At 41.8% G+C, this 16,498-nt stretch overlaps 1 long non-coding RNA gene across 1 annotated transcript in view; it reads right to left on the bottom strand.

The window, feature by feature from the left end:
- LOC134729911 (uncharacterized) overlaps positions 1–16,498 on the bottom strand; it is a 76,383-nt gene that overhangs the window by 57,865 nt on the left and 2,020 nt on the right. The gene's annotated exons all lie outside the window — the stretch shown is intronic.

The raw sequence follows: 16,498 nt of genomic DNA, 5'->3' as shown, positions 1-16,498 counted from the left end.
ATTCAGATTAATTTAAATTTATAGAATCTATTAAATAAATAATAGTTGACTTAATGTAGCCATATGCTTGTTGCCTAAAGAACCATTACTTACACTGATGTTATGTGCTGTTAATGAAGCCTACAAAATGGAAACAAAGTATCTCATAATGTTTTTACAAAGGGATTCACTGACTCATATATGAGTTGAGGTTGTTAAATAAAATAATAGGCCAGACAGGGTGCCTCATGCCTGTAATCCCAGCACTTTGAAAGGCTGAGACAGGAGGATCATTTGAGCTCAGGAGTTCAAGACCAGCCTAGGCAACATAGTGAGACCTCATCTCTAAAAAAAAAATTTTCTGGCCAGGTGCAGTGGCTCACGCCTGTAATCCCAGCACTTTGGGAGGCCAAGGCGGGCAGATCATGAGGTCAGGAGATCAAGACCATTCTGGCTAACACAGTGAAACCCCGTCTCTACTAAACATACAAGAAATAAAAAAATTAGCCAGGTGTGGTGGCGGTCGCCTGTAGTCCCAGCTACTGTGAGGCTGAGGCAGGAGAATGGCGTGAACCCAGGAGGTGGAGCTTGCAGTGAGCCGAGATCCCTGCACTCCAGCCTGGGTGACAGAGCAGGACTCGGTCTCAAAAAAAAAAAAAAAATTTTTTTTTCTTTTTTTAATTAGCTGGGGGTGGTGGTACACACCTGTGACCCCAGCTACTTGGGAGGCTGAGGTGAGAGGATTGCTTATGCCTGGGAAGTTGAGGCTGCAATGAGCCACTGCACTCTAGCCTGGGTGACAAAGTGAGACTGTGTCTTAAAAATATATACACACGGCCAGGCATGGTGGCTCATGCCTGTAATCCCAGCACTTTGGGAGGCTGAGATGGGTGGATCACGAGGTCAAGAGATCCTGGCCAACATGATGAAACCCCGTCTCTATTAAAAAAAAATACAAAAATTAGCTGGGCGTGGTGGTGTGCGCCTGTAGTCCCAGCTACTTGGGAGGCTGAGGCAGGAAAATCGCTTGAACCCGGGAGGCAGAGGTTACAGTGAGCCGAGATTGTGCCACTGCACTCCGGCCTGGTGACAGAGTGAGACTCCATCTCAAGAAAAAAAAATATATATATATATGTATATATATATATATACACACACATATACATATGTATTACTAGGACAAAATTTATACTTTAAGAAATCTATAAGTTGGTGTGTATTAAAATTGTCATAATCTAATTTCTGTGCTGTAAATATAAATCATTTTGTGATATATATAGCTATATGTGTATTGTTCTATGCTATAAATATAAGCATCCGTCCTATAATACTATTAATGTCAGAAATCCAAGAAGAATTAAAGATCAGTTTCATTTATCATTCCAATGTCTTCATTGAAACCACATTATTGAAGACTTACTGGCACTTTACTTCCTCATTCAGCAATTCATATGGGCACTGTGCTAGTAGCTGATATTGTAATGAGCAAAACAGACATGATCCTTTGGACATAATTGTGAGTCTAGTAGTCTCAGAAAAGACATGCATTAATTAAACTATAATGTAAATAAATATAACTACAAACTGTAATGAGTTCCCTGAGAAACATGCTACATGCTCTGGGATCTGGATTATGTAGGGAGTCAGGGAAGAGCTTCTTGCGGATGTGGTATTAGAACTGAGACCTGATAATGGCTAAGCAATAACTAAGTGTTAGAATGTATGAAAGAGGCTGCTCTAGACATAGAGGAAAGCATGACTAAGCAATAACTGTTAGAATGTATAAAAGAGGCTGCTCTAGACATAGAGGAAAGCATGTAAAAAGCCTGTGAAGCAAAACCGGGCATACGTTTTAGTTCAAGGCACTGAAAGGAGACTGTGTGGCCGCAGATGAGAGCAAGGGAGAGGGGGACAAGTGGCGGCTCTCGAGGCAGCTACCACCGCCACGAGCCATGCAGAGGCCTTGCCCAGCTCCTCTCTCCAGTCCTGGGGGATTGGACAGGTCAGTAACAACTTTAAACACGATACCAAGAAGAGAAATTAGGTTCGGAGATGATAGCCAGTGCAGGAATTCCAACAGAAATAGTAAAAGCAAGGAGAGATGGAGAGGGAAACCCAAGCCAAAGTCCTTGTGCTACAGCCAAAAACTAGGAGTCCAGACACCAAAAACAGCAAAACCAAAGACACACATGAAGTTTAGATCAAGGTGTCAGACCAAACACATATACCTTTCTATTCTTTCTCTCCCAAATCCCTTTAGCCTACCAAAAAAAAAAAAAAAAAAGAGTTTACATTTTCCCTTGGCCTGGCGCAGTGGTTCACATCTGTAATCCCAGCACTTTGGGAGGCCAAGGCAGGTGGATTGCTTGAGCCCAGGAGTTCAAGACCAGCCTGGGCCACATAGCAAAACCCTGTCTCTACAAAATATACAAAAAGTAGCCAGGCATGGTGGCAAGTGCCTGTAGTCCCAGCTACTGGAGAGGATGAAGTGGGAGGATCACCTGAGTCCAGGGAGGTCGAGGCTGCAGTGAGCCATGATTTCGTGATTACACTCCAGCCAAATTAATAGAGTGAAACCTTGTCTCAAAAAAAAAGAGAGAGAGAGAAAAAGAAAAAGAAAGAGATAGAAAGAAAGAAAAGAAAAGAAAAGAAAAAAATTTCTCTTATAAAGGGTAATCTTGTAAGGGTAATTGTGCTTAAAAAAAAACAAAAATGTACCATCATCTGACCAGAAATTTGAGGAAGAAACAAAGTGATGTGAAATTAAAGGGAAATAGCCAATAACTAAAAACAAAACAAAACAAAAAACCCACCCAGTCTACAGCAGAAACAGAAGAGTATTTCAGTGAATTTGTATTTTACAAGCAAAAATTGTTTATAATTTGCACTAAGGTATTTATTTTCCCTGCACTCTTTTGTACATTTAAAATGTTGTACATTCTGCATGTATTACATTGGGAATAGTTTCAGGAGGCCCAGCTGGGGCTGCTAGGGGGTTAGTACACCTGGAAAAACAACCCTGGGCAATTGATCTCCAATTCTCCTCTTCGGAGAGTAAGCATTCAGGAATGTGCTGGGGTGGTCACGAGTTAGTTTGCATCTGGTGACCATTAGAAATGTAACCAAAGGATCCAGGACAGTTGAAAGTGATCAAGAAGGAGTAAAGCCTCTGAGAGAATGGCAAGAAGAGCTCTTAAGGACCCTCAAAATTTCTATCGGCCAGGCGCGGTGGCTCATGCCTGTAATCCCAGCACTTTGGTAGGCCAAGGAGAGGGGATCACCTGAGGTCAGGAGTTTGAGACCAGCCTGGCCAACATGGTGAAACCCTGTCTCTACTAAAAATACAAAAATTAGCCGGGCATGGTGGCACGACACCTGTAGTCCCAGGCTGAGGCAGGAGAATCGCTTGAACCCGGGAGGCGGAGGTTGCAGTGAGCCGAGATCGCGCCATTGCACTCTAGCTTGGGGGACAAGGACGAGACTTAATCTCAAAAAAAAAAAAAAAAAGAGTTCTATCCATCAACAGGTGGTACCACCAGCAGCAAGACACCTCTGTGGGAGAGGGCAGCCAGGTGAGTGTCCCCTCCAACAGGGAGATTGCTGCTGTGCCTTTTGCTCTGCATAGATGTCTGGATGTAGCAACTTATATCTTTTCTATTTCCATTCAAGGTATTTGTGTTATTTACCTGGCACACTTCACTGTCTTCCAACTAACACAATCATCTTTATGAAAACTTCACAATTACCTATTTTTAAAAACAAATGAATAGGCTGGGCGTGGTGGCTCATGCCTGTAATCCCAACACTTTGGGAGGCTGAGGTGGGCAGATCACTTGAGGTCAGGAGTTTGAGACTAGTATGGACAACAAGGCGAAACCCCGTCTCTACTAAAAATACAAAAATTTGCCAGGTGCGGTGACACATGCCTGTAATCCCAGCTACTTAGGAGGCTAAGGCAGGAGAATCGCTTGAACCCAGAGGTGGAGGTGGCGGTAAGCCAAGATTGCACCACTACACTCCAGCCGGGGCAACAGAGTGAGACTATATCTCAAAAATAAATAAATAAATATCCTTGAAGAGTTCTTGGGAATAAGGCCACATGCCATAAGCATCCAGCACAACTGATTTTTCCTCAACATTGGAACAGACTGACATTTCTTTGATTAAACACCTGATGAAATGCTTAGCTTATGTTTAGAAGCCATGCTATAGAAACAAATCTTTATCTTTAGCCATTATTGTCACACTAAATGTGGAGAATGCTTTTACTACAAGAGGCACATGCTCATTCTGGGACAAAGCTCACTGAGTTGATTGACAGGCAAAATCATCTGCCATATTTTAAAACTTTTTTTTTTATTTTTACCCTATAATCTAATTGAATTCTGGAAAATCAAATAAGAGTATACCTCCACTGTAAAAATAAGAGACATAGGCCAGGTGTGGTGGCTCAACCCTGTAATCCTAGCACTTTGGGAGTCCAAGGCAGGTGGATCACTTGAGGTCAGGAGTTTGAGACCAGCCTGGCCAACAAGGTGAAACCCCATCTCTACTAAAAAAGTATAAAAATTAGCTGGGCATGGTGGTGTGCGCCTGTAGTCCCAGCTACTCAGGAGGCTGAGGCAGAAGAATCACTTGAACCTGGGAGGTGGAGGTTGCAGTGAGCCGGGATCACACCACTGCACTCCGGCCTGGGCGACAGAGCAAGACTCCATCCTGCCCAAGAAAGAACCATTCCAGGTATGCTCTAAGCTCAGAGGCAACAAAAATGAAAAGTAGAGGAGCTTTAACATAATTGTCAGAGTAATTCATTAAATTGTGAGTTTTCGATAAGCCATGTGAGTCAGAGTTTTTCCTACTACAATTAGTAAAGGGCAGCTACTGCTGCTTTCTCCCTCAGTGCCCAAAGTGAACAAGCTGCCTGGAGTCTAAGTGTAATGAGTGTTGAGCTAGAGAAAGAAGGGGACTGAAGTGACTCCAGACCTCCACAGTGAGGAAAGGAAGAGAAGGAAAAAGGAGAGCAGATAAATCAGGCACTCATCTCTAGGATAAAACTTTGAGATACTAGGCCAGGTGCTGTGGTTCACACTTGTAATCCTAGTACTTTGGGAGGCCAAGGCAGAAGCTCAGGAGTTCGAGACCAGCATGGGCAACATAGCAATACCTCATCTCACTAAAAACAAAGATTTTAAAAATTAGCTGGGTATGGTGGCACACAGCTGTAGTCCCAACTACTCTGGAGGCTGAGGTGAGAGGATCACTTGAGCCAGGGAGATCGAGACTACAGTGAACTATGATCACACCACTGCACTCCAGCCTGAAGTGGAGTGCAAGAGAGAGACCCTGTCTCAAAAAACAAACAAATAAACAACAAGCAAAAACCACTATGGTTTCTAGATTTCTCTTTGAAATACTTGTTAAAGGTGAAGGCTGTCACCATATCATGAGGACACTCAGTTAGCTATGTAGAGTAATCCCTGTGGAGAAGAACTAAGTCCTTTCACCAATAATGGGCCCCATTTTGCCAGCCATGTGAGTTGAGCAACTCAGAAGCAATTTTTCCAGCCGCAATAAAGCCTTCAGATGACTACAATCTTTTTTTTTTTTTTTTTTTTTGAAACAAAGGAGTCTCGCTCTGTGGCCCAGGCTGGAGTGCAGAGGCGCGATCTCAGCTCACTGCAAGCTCCGCCTCCCGGGTTCACGCCATTCTCCTGCCTCAGCCTCTTGAGTAGCTGGGACTACAGGCGCCCGCCACCACAACCGGCTCATTTTTTGTATTTTTAGTAGAGACGGGGTTTCACCATGATGGCCAGGATGGTCTCGATCTCCTGACCTCGTGATCCACCTGCCTCGGCCTCCCAAAGTGTTGGGATTACAGGCGTGAGCCGCCACGCCCGGCCAATGACTGCAATCTTGACTGAAATCTCATGATAGGCCCCAAGGTGCAAATGCTCAGTTAAGCCACTTGCAATTTCCCAACCCCATAGAAACTGTGATTTTTAAAAAAATGTCTATTGTGGCTGGGCACAGTGGCTCAGGCCTGTAATCCCAGCAGTTTGGGAGGCTGAGGCAGGAGGATTGCTTAAGCCCAGGAGTTTGAGACCAGACTGGGAAAGGTGGCAAGACCCCATCTCTACAAAAAATTGTTAAAATTAGCCAGGCAGAGTGGCAGGCACCTGTACTCCCAGCTACTCAGGAAGCTGAAGCGTGAGGATCCCTTGAGCCTAGGAGTTCAAGGCCGCAGTGAGCTGTGATTGTACCAATGCACTCCATCCTGGGCAACAAAGCAAGACTCCATCTCTAAAAAAAAAAAAAAACAGTCTATTGTTTTCAGCCACTAAGTTTTGATCTAATTTGTTATCCAGCAGTAGATAACTAATACACATTTTGAAGCTTACACTTTATTTTAGGGAAATAACCTTAAGTATTATGGGCAGCTAGCTAAATAATTCTCTAAGGCTGTTGTCTTTATGTCTGGCACTGGAACTTGAAGTCTGCAGGAAAGCCATTGGAAAAAAAATACTGGGGTGTGGGGAGTAAAGACTAATTGGAACTCACAATTACAATCTAGATGAACTAGAAGTTAGACCAGTCACTCTGCACCTCCAAAGTTAATGAAGAGTTTTCTGCAAAAGAAGTTGGCACCCGGACCAGGCATGGTGGCTCACAACTGTAATCCAGGCACTTTGGGAGGCTGAGGAGGGTGGATCACTTGAGGTCGGGAGTTCGAGACCAGCCTGACCAACATGGAGAAACCCTGTCTCTATTAGAAATGCAAAATTAGCCGGGCATGGCGGCACATACCTGTAATCCCAGCAACTCGGGAAGCTGAGGCAGGAGAATTGCTTTAACCTGGGAGGCGGAGGTTGTGGTGAGGCGAGATCGCGCCATTGCACTCCAGCCTGGGCAAAAAGAGTTCATGACAAAAAAAAAAAAAAAAAGTGGCACCCTTTGTCAGGGACCTAAACACATAGTTGACCAAGAGTCAGAGAAACTGAAAAGAGGACCAGGGGTAAAGGAAGTAGGGCATTGAATGCCTGTCTGTTGGCCCAGTCCAAGAAGGTAAGCCAGCAGATAAGTGACGTGTATGAACTGCAACTACACCTGGTGTCTTTGCATGACCTCCTGAAAATAAAAGCAGTATGGCTGCTGCTTAACTTCTGCCTTCCAAACCTCACTCCAAATATCTCTTATGTTCCACATAACCAGAAACACAAAATGAAGAAATTTCTGGAAAACAATTCCACCTAGCCAAGTTGACACATTACAAAGCCATTATGTACAATACAAGGAAGAACATAAGAAGAAGAAAAGTCCGAGGCAGGTGAATCACTGGAGGTCAGGAGTTCAAGAGCGGCCTGGCCAACAGGGTGAAACCCCGTCTCTACTAAAAACACAAAACCTAGGCAAAAGTAGTGGTGCACGCCTATAATCCCAGCTGCTAGGGAGGCTGAGGCAGGAGAATTGCTTGAAACCAGGAGGTGGAGGTTGCAGCAAGCCAAGATCACACCACTGTGCTCCAGCCTGGGCAGCAAAGTGAGTGAGACTCCGTCTCAAAAAATAAATAAATGAATAAAGGATGATTGTGAGAAGTTGAAGATGCATATGGCAAACATTAAAACAAACTTTACAAAAGAAAAAAAGACAATAAGCCAGCAGAGAATATTAAATGAAAAACTAAAATATCCTTAATTAATTCACAAGGAGTTAGAAAAAGAGGAAAAAAGGAATTAAAAACCAATGGTATAAATAGAAAACAAGAAGGAAGTTGGTATTTTTTAAATAAAATGTATCTTATCAATACTTTTATAAAAAGTATTGATAAACATTTGTAAAAAGTATTGATTACAATTACTTACGTAAATGTTTCAATATATCAAGCAGAGAGATTAAAAGTAAAAAATTGGAATGTGATAAATATGCAAATACTAAACATACAAAAATGAGAATGGTTATGTTTATGTTAGACAAAGTAAATTTCAGACAGAAATATTATCAGAGATAAAGAAATAAATTTCAAGGCAGAGGCAAGTGGATCATCTGAGGTTAGGAGTTTGAGACCAGCCTGACTAACGTGGTGAAACCCTGTCTCTACTAAATACAAAAAAACAAAAGTACCCGGGCGTGGTGGTGGCTGCCTATAATCGCAGCTACTCGGGAGGCTGAGGCAGGAGAATCGCTTGAACCCGGCGGAGGTTGCAGTGAGCTGAGATCATGCCATTGCACTCCAGCCTGAGCAACAAGAGCAAAACTCTGTCAAGAAAGAAAGGAAGGAAGGGAGAGAGGGAGGGAGGAAATTTCATAATGACATAGAGTTAATTCATATTCATAAAGAAGACATAACAAAATAAAATGTGTATGCATCTCATAAATCCACAATTATAGTCAGTGTCAACACTTCTAGCTCACTTGTGATGCAACAAGTAGGAAGTAAGTAATGATAAAGGGTAAGTATATAGTAAAGACAGAGAAGACTTGAACAACAGAATTAATCACCGTGACAAAGTTGAACATTATACCCAACAACTGTAGAACAGGCATTCTTTATAAGGGCTTATGGTTTGTTCACCACAAAAGAGCCTATACTGGGCCACAAGACACATCTCAATAAATGTTAAAAGGAATGAAATCACACAAAGTATGTTCTCTGACCACAATGGAATTAAACTATAAAATAACAACAAAAAACATATGTGGAATATTCCCAAATATTTGCAAATTAAATAACATACTTCCAGATAATTTAGGGGTCAAAGAAGAAATTGCAAGGGAAAATTGAGAGGTATTTAAACTGAATTATAATAAAAGCGTAGTATATAAAACTGTTTAGGATGTAGCTAAATCAGTGAGTAGGAGCCAGGTGCGGTAGCTCACGCCTGTAATCCCACAACTTTGGGAGGTTGAAGTGGGAGGATCGTTTAAGGCCCAGAGTTTGAGACCAGCCTGGGTAACCCCATCTCTACAAAAAAACAAAAATAAATAAATAAAATAAAGTAAAATGAATGACAAAGGAGAAATATACAGCTTTAAGTATATTAAAAAGTGAGGCTTTAGAACAATAATCCAATATTCCACCTTATGAAGCTAAAAAAAGAAGACGAAATGAAACTTAAAAGAGAGAAAATAAGTCAAGCGCAGTAGCTCATGCCTGTAATCCCAGTACTTTAGGAGGCTAATGGGGGAGGATTACTTGAGGCCAGGAGTTCGAGACCAACCTAGGCAACATACAAGACCCTGTCTCTAAAAAAAAAAAAAAGCAAAAATTAGCCAGCCATGGTGGCACATCCCTGTAGTCCTAGCTACTCAGTAGGCCGAGGCATGAGGACACTTAAGCCCAGGAGGTCAAAGCGGCAGTGAGCTATGATTGTGCCACTGCACTCAAGCCTGGGTGATAGGGCAAGATACCACCTCTGAAAAAAAAGAGAGAGGCCAGGTGCAGTGGCTGACACCTGTAATCCCAGCACTTTGGGAGGCCAAGGCAGGCGGATCACCTGAGGTCAGGAGTTCAAGACCAGCCTGACCAACATGGAGAAACCCTGTCTCTACTAAAAATATAAAATTAGCCAGGTGTGGTGGCACATGCCTGTAATCCCAGCTACTCAGGAGGCTGAGGCAGGAGAATCACTTGAACCTGGGAGGCAGAGGTTGTGGTGAGCTGAGATCACGCCATTGCACTCCAGCCTGGGCACCAAGAGGGAAACTCCGCCTCAAAAAATAAAGATAAGAACAGATATCAATGAACTAGAAAACAGAAAAATATTTTTTTTAAATCCACAAAACCAAAAGCTGGAATTTAAAGAAATCAGTAAAAGTAATGAACTCGCCGGGCACGGTGGCTCACACCTGTAATCCCAGCACTTTGGGAGGCCAAGGCAGGTGGATCACAAGGTCAGGAGTTCAAGACCAGCCTGGCCAAGATGGTGAAACCCCGTCTCTACTAAAAATACAAAAAAATTAGCTGGGCGTGGTGGTGGGCACCTGTGATCCCAGCCACTCGGGAGGCTGAGGCAGAGAATTGCTTGAACCCGGGAGGCAGAGGTTGCAGTGAGCCAAGATCACACCACTGCACTCCAGCCTGGGTGACAGAGCAAGACTCATCTCAAACAAACAAACAAAAAAAGTAATGAACTCATGAATGGACTAGAGAGAGAGGGGAGGAGAGGGAAGAGAGGAGACAGGTTTTGACATTGGAAATGAAAGATTGGACATTACTACAAATCCTACAGACATTTAAAGGATAATAACAGAATACTGCGAGAATCAGTATGCCTATAAATTTGACAACCTAGAGGAAATGGAAAAATTCCTTGAAGAAAACAAACTGCCAAAACCGATACAGGAAGATAGAAAAAAGCTGAATACACCTTTTATCTATTAAAGAAATTAAATTTGTAACACAAAACCTTCCCACAAACAGAACTCTGAGTCCAAATGACGTTACTGGTGAATTCTATCAAACACTTAAGGAAGAAATAATGCTAATCTTACACAAATCTCATCTTATAAACATTACTCTTATTCAATCCTCCCACTCATTTTATAAGCATTACCATGATACCAAAACCAGATAAAATATTACTCAAAAAGAAAACAATATTCCTCATGAATATAAACACAAAACCTATAGCTAAGAAGTACATTTCAAAATTGCAAAGAAATACAAGTGACATTTATACAATGAATACAATATTTAAAAATTGAAAATCAGGTTGTAGAACATAGGAGGAAAACTATGATCCTATCAATAGATGTAAAATAAGAACTGACAAAATTCAATACCTATTCATGATTTCAAAATAATAATTCAGTAAACTGGGAAGAGAAGGTAACTTCATAAATTTGATAAGAACATTTGTAAAAGCCCTCAGGTAACATATTAAACTTAATGATAAAGATGTATTGTTCTCTCCAGGTTTGTAAAGAAGGCTAAGATGACAATTCTGAAATTTCTAGTCAACAGTGTACTGGGGGGTCTAGCTTGGTAATAAAATAAGGCGAAGAAAATAAAAAAGCATATGGATTGAAAAGGAGTAGGTAAAACTGCCTATTTGCAGATGACACAATCAGGTATTTAGGAAATCTGAAGGAATTTTTTTTTAATTAATAGAACTCATAAATTAATTTGGCAAAGTAGCAAAATACAGGTTGATATACTAAATTCATATGTATTTATACATACTAGCAACAAGTAATTGGAAAATAAAAAGTAAATAAAACCATTCAAATGGCACCAAAACACATAAAGTACTTAAAAGTGTCGGCCGGGCCTGGTGGCTCACGCCTGTAATCCCAGCACTTTGGGAGGCCGAGGCGGGTGGATCACGAGGTCAGGAGATCGAGACCATCCTGGCTAACACGGTGAAACCCCATCTCTACCAAAAATACAAAAAATTAGCCAGGTGTGGTGGCGGGTGCCTGTAGTCCCAGCTACTCGGGAGACTGAGGCAGGAGAATGACGTGAACCTGGGAGGTGGAGCTTGCAGTGAGCCGAGATTGTGCCCCTGCACTCCAGCTTGGGCAACAGAGCGAGACTCCGTCTCAAAAAAAAAAAAAGAAAGAAAACCTAAAAGTATTTGTAAGACCTATATACTGAAAACTATAAAACATTGCTGAAAGGGGATTAGAGAAATCCTAAATAAACGGAGAGGTACACCATGTTCATGACTTGCAAGATTAAATATTGATATGATGTTAATTCTCCCCAAAGTTACTTATAGATTTAAAGCAATCTCAATCAAAACCTGAGAAGATGTTTTTGCATAAATTGACAAGCTGATTTTTAAATTTATACTAAAATGCTAAAGACCAAGTATCGCCAGAAAATAGTCATTTTCAAAAACAAAAAAAATTAGAGGACTAATACCATCTGATTTCAAGATCTACTACAAAGCAAAAGTAGCTGGGTGTGGTGGCTCACACCTGTAATCCCAGCACTTTGGGAGGCTGAGGTGGGCAGATCAGTTGAGGTCAGGAGCTCGAGACCAGCCTGACCAACGTGGTGAAACCCCATCTCTACTAAAAACAAAAAATTAGCTGGGCATGGTGGTATGCGCCTGTAATTCCAGCTACTTGAGAGGCTGAGGCAGGAGAATCACTTGAACCCAGGAGGCAGAGGTTGCAGTGAGCAGAGATCACATTACGCACTGCATTCCAGCCTGGGTGACAAAAAGCAAAACTCCGTCTCAAACAAAAACAAACAAACAAAAAGACTACAAAGCAAAAGTCTAATATTGGTGTAAAGATGGGCATATGGGATTAATGAATCAAAATGAGAAGTCCAGAATAGGCCCACAAATATATAGTCAGTTCATTTTTTTACAAAGGTGCTAAAGTAATTCAAAAGAGAAAGGTCAGTTTGTCTTTTCAACAAAATTGCTGAAAGAACTGAATATCCACATCTCCAAACAATTGGGGAAAAAGAACCTTGAATATTTTCTCACATAATACACAAAAAGCACTAACCAGCTGGGCAAGGTGGCTCATACCTGTAATCCTAGCACTTTGAGAGGCCGAGGCGGGTGGATCACGAGGTCAGGAGATCCAGACCATCTTGGCTAACACGGTGAAACCCCGTCTCTACTAAAAATATAAAAAATTAGCCGAGCGTGGTGGCGGGCACCTGTAGTCCCAGCTACTTAGGAGGCTGAGGCAGGAGAATGGCATGAACCCGGAGGCAGAGCTTGCAGTGAGCCGAGATCGGGCCACTGCACTCCAGCCTGGGCAAAGAGCGAGACTCTGTCAAAAAAAAAAAAAAAAAAAAAAAAAAAAAGCACTAACCATTAAAAAATTATAAATTGTACTTCATCAAAATTGAATTTTTCTATTTTTTAGAAGGTACTACTTTTTCAAAAACACAAAAACTAACAAACAAAAACACTATAAAAGTGAAGCCACAGACAGGGAAAACCTATTTGCAACACAAATATAGGACTTGCAATCAGGATCTTTACAAATCAATAAAAAGAAGAGAAATAACTCAATTTGAGAATGGGTAAAATATTTGAACAGGCAAACAGGAAAATGTATGAATGACCTCAAAGCACCTGGGCATATGTGTGACATCATTACATATTAGAGAAATGCATTTTTAAATCATAAGGAAATACATGCCCACTAAAATGGTCAATTTTTTTTGTTTGTTTTGAGATGGAGTTTCGCTGTCTTTGCTCAGGCCAGAGTGCAATGGTGCTATCTCAGTTCACTGCAACTTCCACCTCCCGGGTTCAAGCAATTCTCCTGCCTTGGCTTCCCAAGTAGCTGGGATTACAGGCGTGCACCACTACACTGGCTAATTTTTGTATTTCTAGTAGAGACGGGGTTTCACCATGTTGGTCAGGCTGGTCTCAAACTCCCGACCTCAGGTAATCCACCTGCCTTGGCCTCCTGAAGTGCTGGGATTACAGGCGTGAGCCACCATGCCCAGCTGGTCCAATTTTTTTTAAAATTTTTTCCTTAACTGCCCCTTGTGGAGCAGGGCTAACCCATGGGCAATGTGCTCAGGGTAGCTAAAATGGCCAAAATTTAAAAGCCTAATAATAACAAGTGTTAATGTCCATCAACTGGTAAGGTGATCAGCAAATTGTGGTATATCCATATAATGAAATACTACTCAGAAATAAAAAGGAACAAACTAGCCTCCACCTGGGAGGTGGAGGTTGCAGTGAGCCGAGATTGCATCATTGCACTCCAGCCTGGGCAACAAGAGGGAAACTCTGTCTCAAAAAAAAAAAAAAAAAAAGGAACAAGCTACTGCTATATGCAATAGCACGGATGATTCACACAGATAGTATGGTTGTATGGTTAGCAAAAAAGCAAGACGCAAAAGACTACACATGATATGATCTACTTATACAAAGTCCTAGAAAATGTAAAGCTAATCTGTAGTAATAAATGTTTGGAAGATGGAGGAGGACTGATTGCACCAAGGCACAAGGAAACTTTGGAGTTGATAAAATGTCCTATATCTTGTTCAGAGTGGTAGTTATATGGGCATATACACTTGTCAAAATCCATCTAACTATGTACTTAAAATATGACTATTTTACTTGTGTGCACATTATACCTCTATAAAGCTGATTTGTTTAAAATAAAACTCTCATGTTACAAGTGAAAAAAAATGTGTCTCTGAAATTCAATAGGTGGGATAAATATAGAATGGACTCAGTAGGAGATCAAATTAGTTAACTAAAATATCCAAAGTTAATGTTTCTTAGCCAAAAAAGAATACTTGATTAGCAATATCAAGTATTACAGAACAGTTGAATACTTCAGATTATCAAAAAGATTCCATTAATATGGAACTCTAGAAAGGAGTTAATAGGAGCTCTAGAAAGAGGAAACAGAAATAAATAATAGGGAATTTTTTAGAAGAAAAGTACAATTTCCCAGAATTGAAGAAAGTCAGTGAGCTTCACACTCCAAGTACCACTGGCTGCAGATAAAGCAGAACAAATGAAATAACAAATTTTTTTTTTTTTTGAGATGGAGTCTTTTTCTGTCGCCCAGGCTGGAGTGCAGCGGCGCGATCTTGGTTCACTGCAATCTCCACCACCTGGGTTCAAATGATTCTCCTGCCTCAGCCTCCCAAGCAGCTGGAATTACAGGAGCGCACCACCCCACTCAGCTACTTTTTGTATTTTTAATAGAGACGGGGTTTCACCGTGTCGGCCAGGCTGGTCTCCAACTCCTGACCCCAGGTGATCGGCCTGCCTCGGCTTCCCAAAGTGCTGGGATTACAGGCGTGAGCCACAGCGCCCGGTGGAAAAAAAATTTTTTTAGCCAACAGAAATGCTGGTGAAATTTCAAGATCCTCAGGAAAACCAGAAAATTCTAGACACAGTCTACAAAGGAACAAGGATTTGATTGGAATCAGATTTTACATTGACAACATTGATTATCAGAAGATAAGCAATGTCTTCAGTATTTTGAGACCAAAAAAACACGATTTGAAGTCTAATTTTTTTTCTTTTCTTTTTTATTTTTAGAGATCGTCTTGCTGCTTTGCCCAGACTGGCCTCAAACTTCTGGGCTCAAGCGATCCCCTTACTCAGCCTACCGAGTACCTGCGACTACAGGCGTTCTCCACTGTACCTGACTGAAGTCTAAAATTCTGAATCAAGTCTAAGCAGCATTTACTTATGATGGCAGAATAAAGATATTTTCAGACATAGAAAATCTTTCCATCTCCACTTGGTTTACTGCCACCTGATCTCTCTGCTTCTGGTCTTGTCTCAGTGCATACTTTCTCCACTTTGCAGCTGGATGATCTTTTTGTCAGGCAAATTGCATCATTAACTCCTCAAGGAATTTATTTTCCACACTCAGCTCCAGTCACTCTTTTTTCCCACCAGCTACTTCTAGTTACACGTGAGCCCTTCCTCCTCCACCCTTTCTCTCTGGGTTATGGTCTCTGAGTCCCTAGAATGTACCATAGTCCATTCTGATTCCCTCTGCAAAAGATTCTCTTCTTCTAGCTCATTCTTCATCTTCCTTCAGGTCTTAGTCTTGATGTTATTTTCACAGAAAAGTATTCCACGGACCCCCACTCCCATTCCCATCGCTCCATCAGATTAGGTTTGACTCCTTTGTTAGTGACCCTAATAGCACCTGTGCTTTTACTTATAATTAAAGTAATTGTATTATACAGCTATGATTTATATTATTTGTTTAATGTCTTTTTTCTTAATAGGCAGTAAGCTCTATAAATGTAGCCTCATTTAACCTCAGCTCTGTGGGTGAGAATGCTGTCTATCTTTTCCCAATATCTAATTTCTTTTTCTATTTTTTCGTGTGTGTGTGTGTGTGTGTGTTTGACAAGTGCTCACTCTGTCACCTAGACTGGAGTGCAATAGCACAATCATAGCTCCATGCAGCCTCAAGCTCCTGGGCTGAAACAATCCTCCAGCATCAGCCTCTGAGCAGCTAGGACTACTGGCATAAGCCACCATGTTCAGCAAATTTCAAATTTTTTAAATAGAGGTGAGGTCTCCCTATGTTGCCCAGGATGGGCTTGAACTCCTGGGCTCAAGGGATCTTCCTGCCTTGTCCTCCCAAAGTGCTGGGATTATGGACGTGAGCCACTGTGCCCAGCCCAGCCTCAGCATCCGTTTTCCACTTCTCCAGTAACAGACTAGATTTTCCAGTCTCTCTTGGCTATGTGACTAAATACTGGCTAATGAGGTGTGAGCAGAAGCAACACGGACAGCCTGTGGGTTGTGCTATTAAAGGAAGCAGGTTTGATCTTTACTTCTCCAATTTTCCTTCCTGCTGGCTAGTTAACCATTATAAACCTTACTAAAGTAGGCCGGGCACGGTGGCTCATGCCTGTAATCCCAGCCCTTCGGTAGGCCGGGGCGGGTAGATTACCCAAACTCAGGAGTTTGAGATCAGCCTGACCAACATGGCAAAACCCTGTTTCTACTAAAAATACAAAAATCAGCCAGGTGTGGTGGCATGCGCCTGTAATCTCAGCTACTCAGGAGGCTGAGGCAGGAGAATCGCTTGAACCCAGGAGGTTGCC

Source organism: Pan paniscus, chromosome 2 (genome assembly GCF_029289425.2).
Source record: "Pan paniscus chromosome 2, NHGRI_mPanPan1-v2.0_pri, whole genome shotgun sequence".
NCBI classification, from domain to species: Eukaryota; Metazoa; Chordata; class Mammalia; order Primates; family Hominidae; genus Pan; species Pan paniscus.
This window is presented reverse-complemented; position numbering and strand designations above follow the sequence as displayed.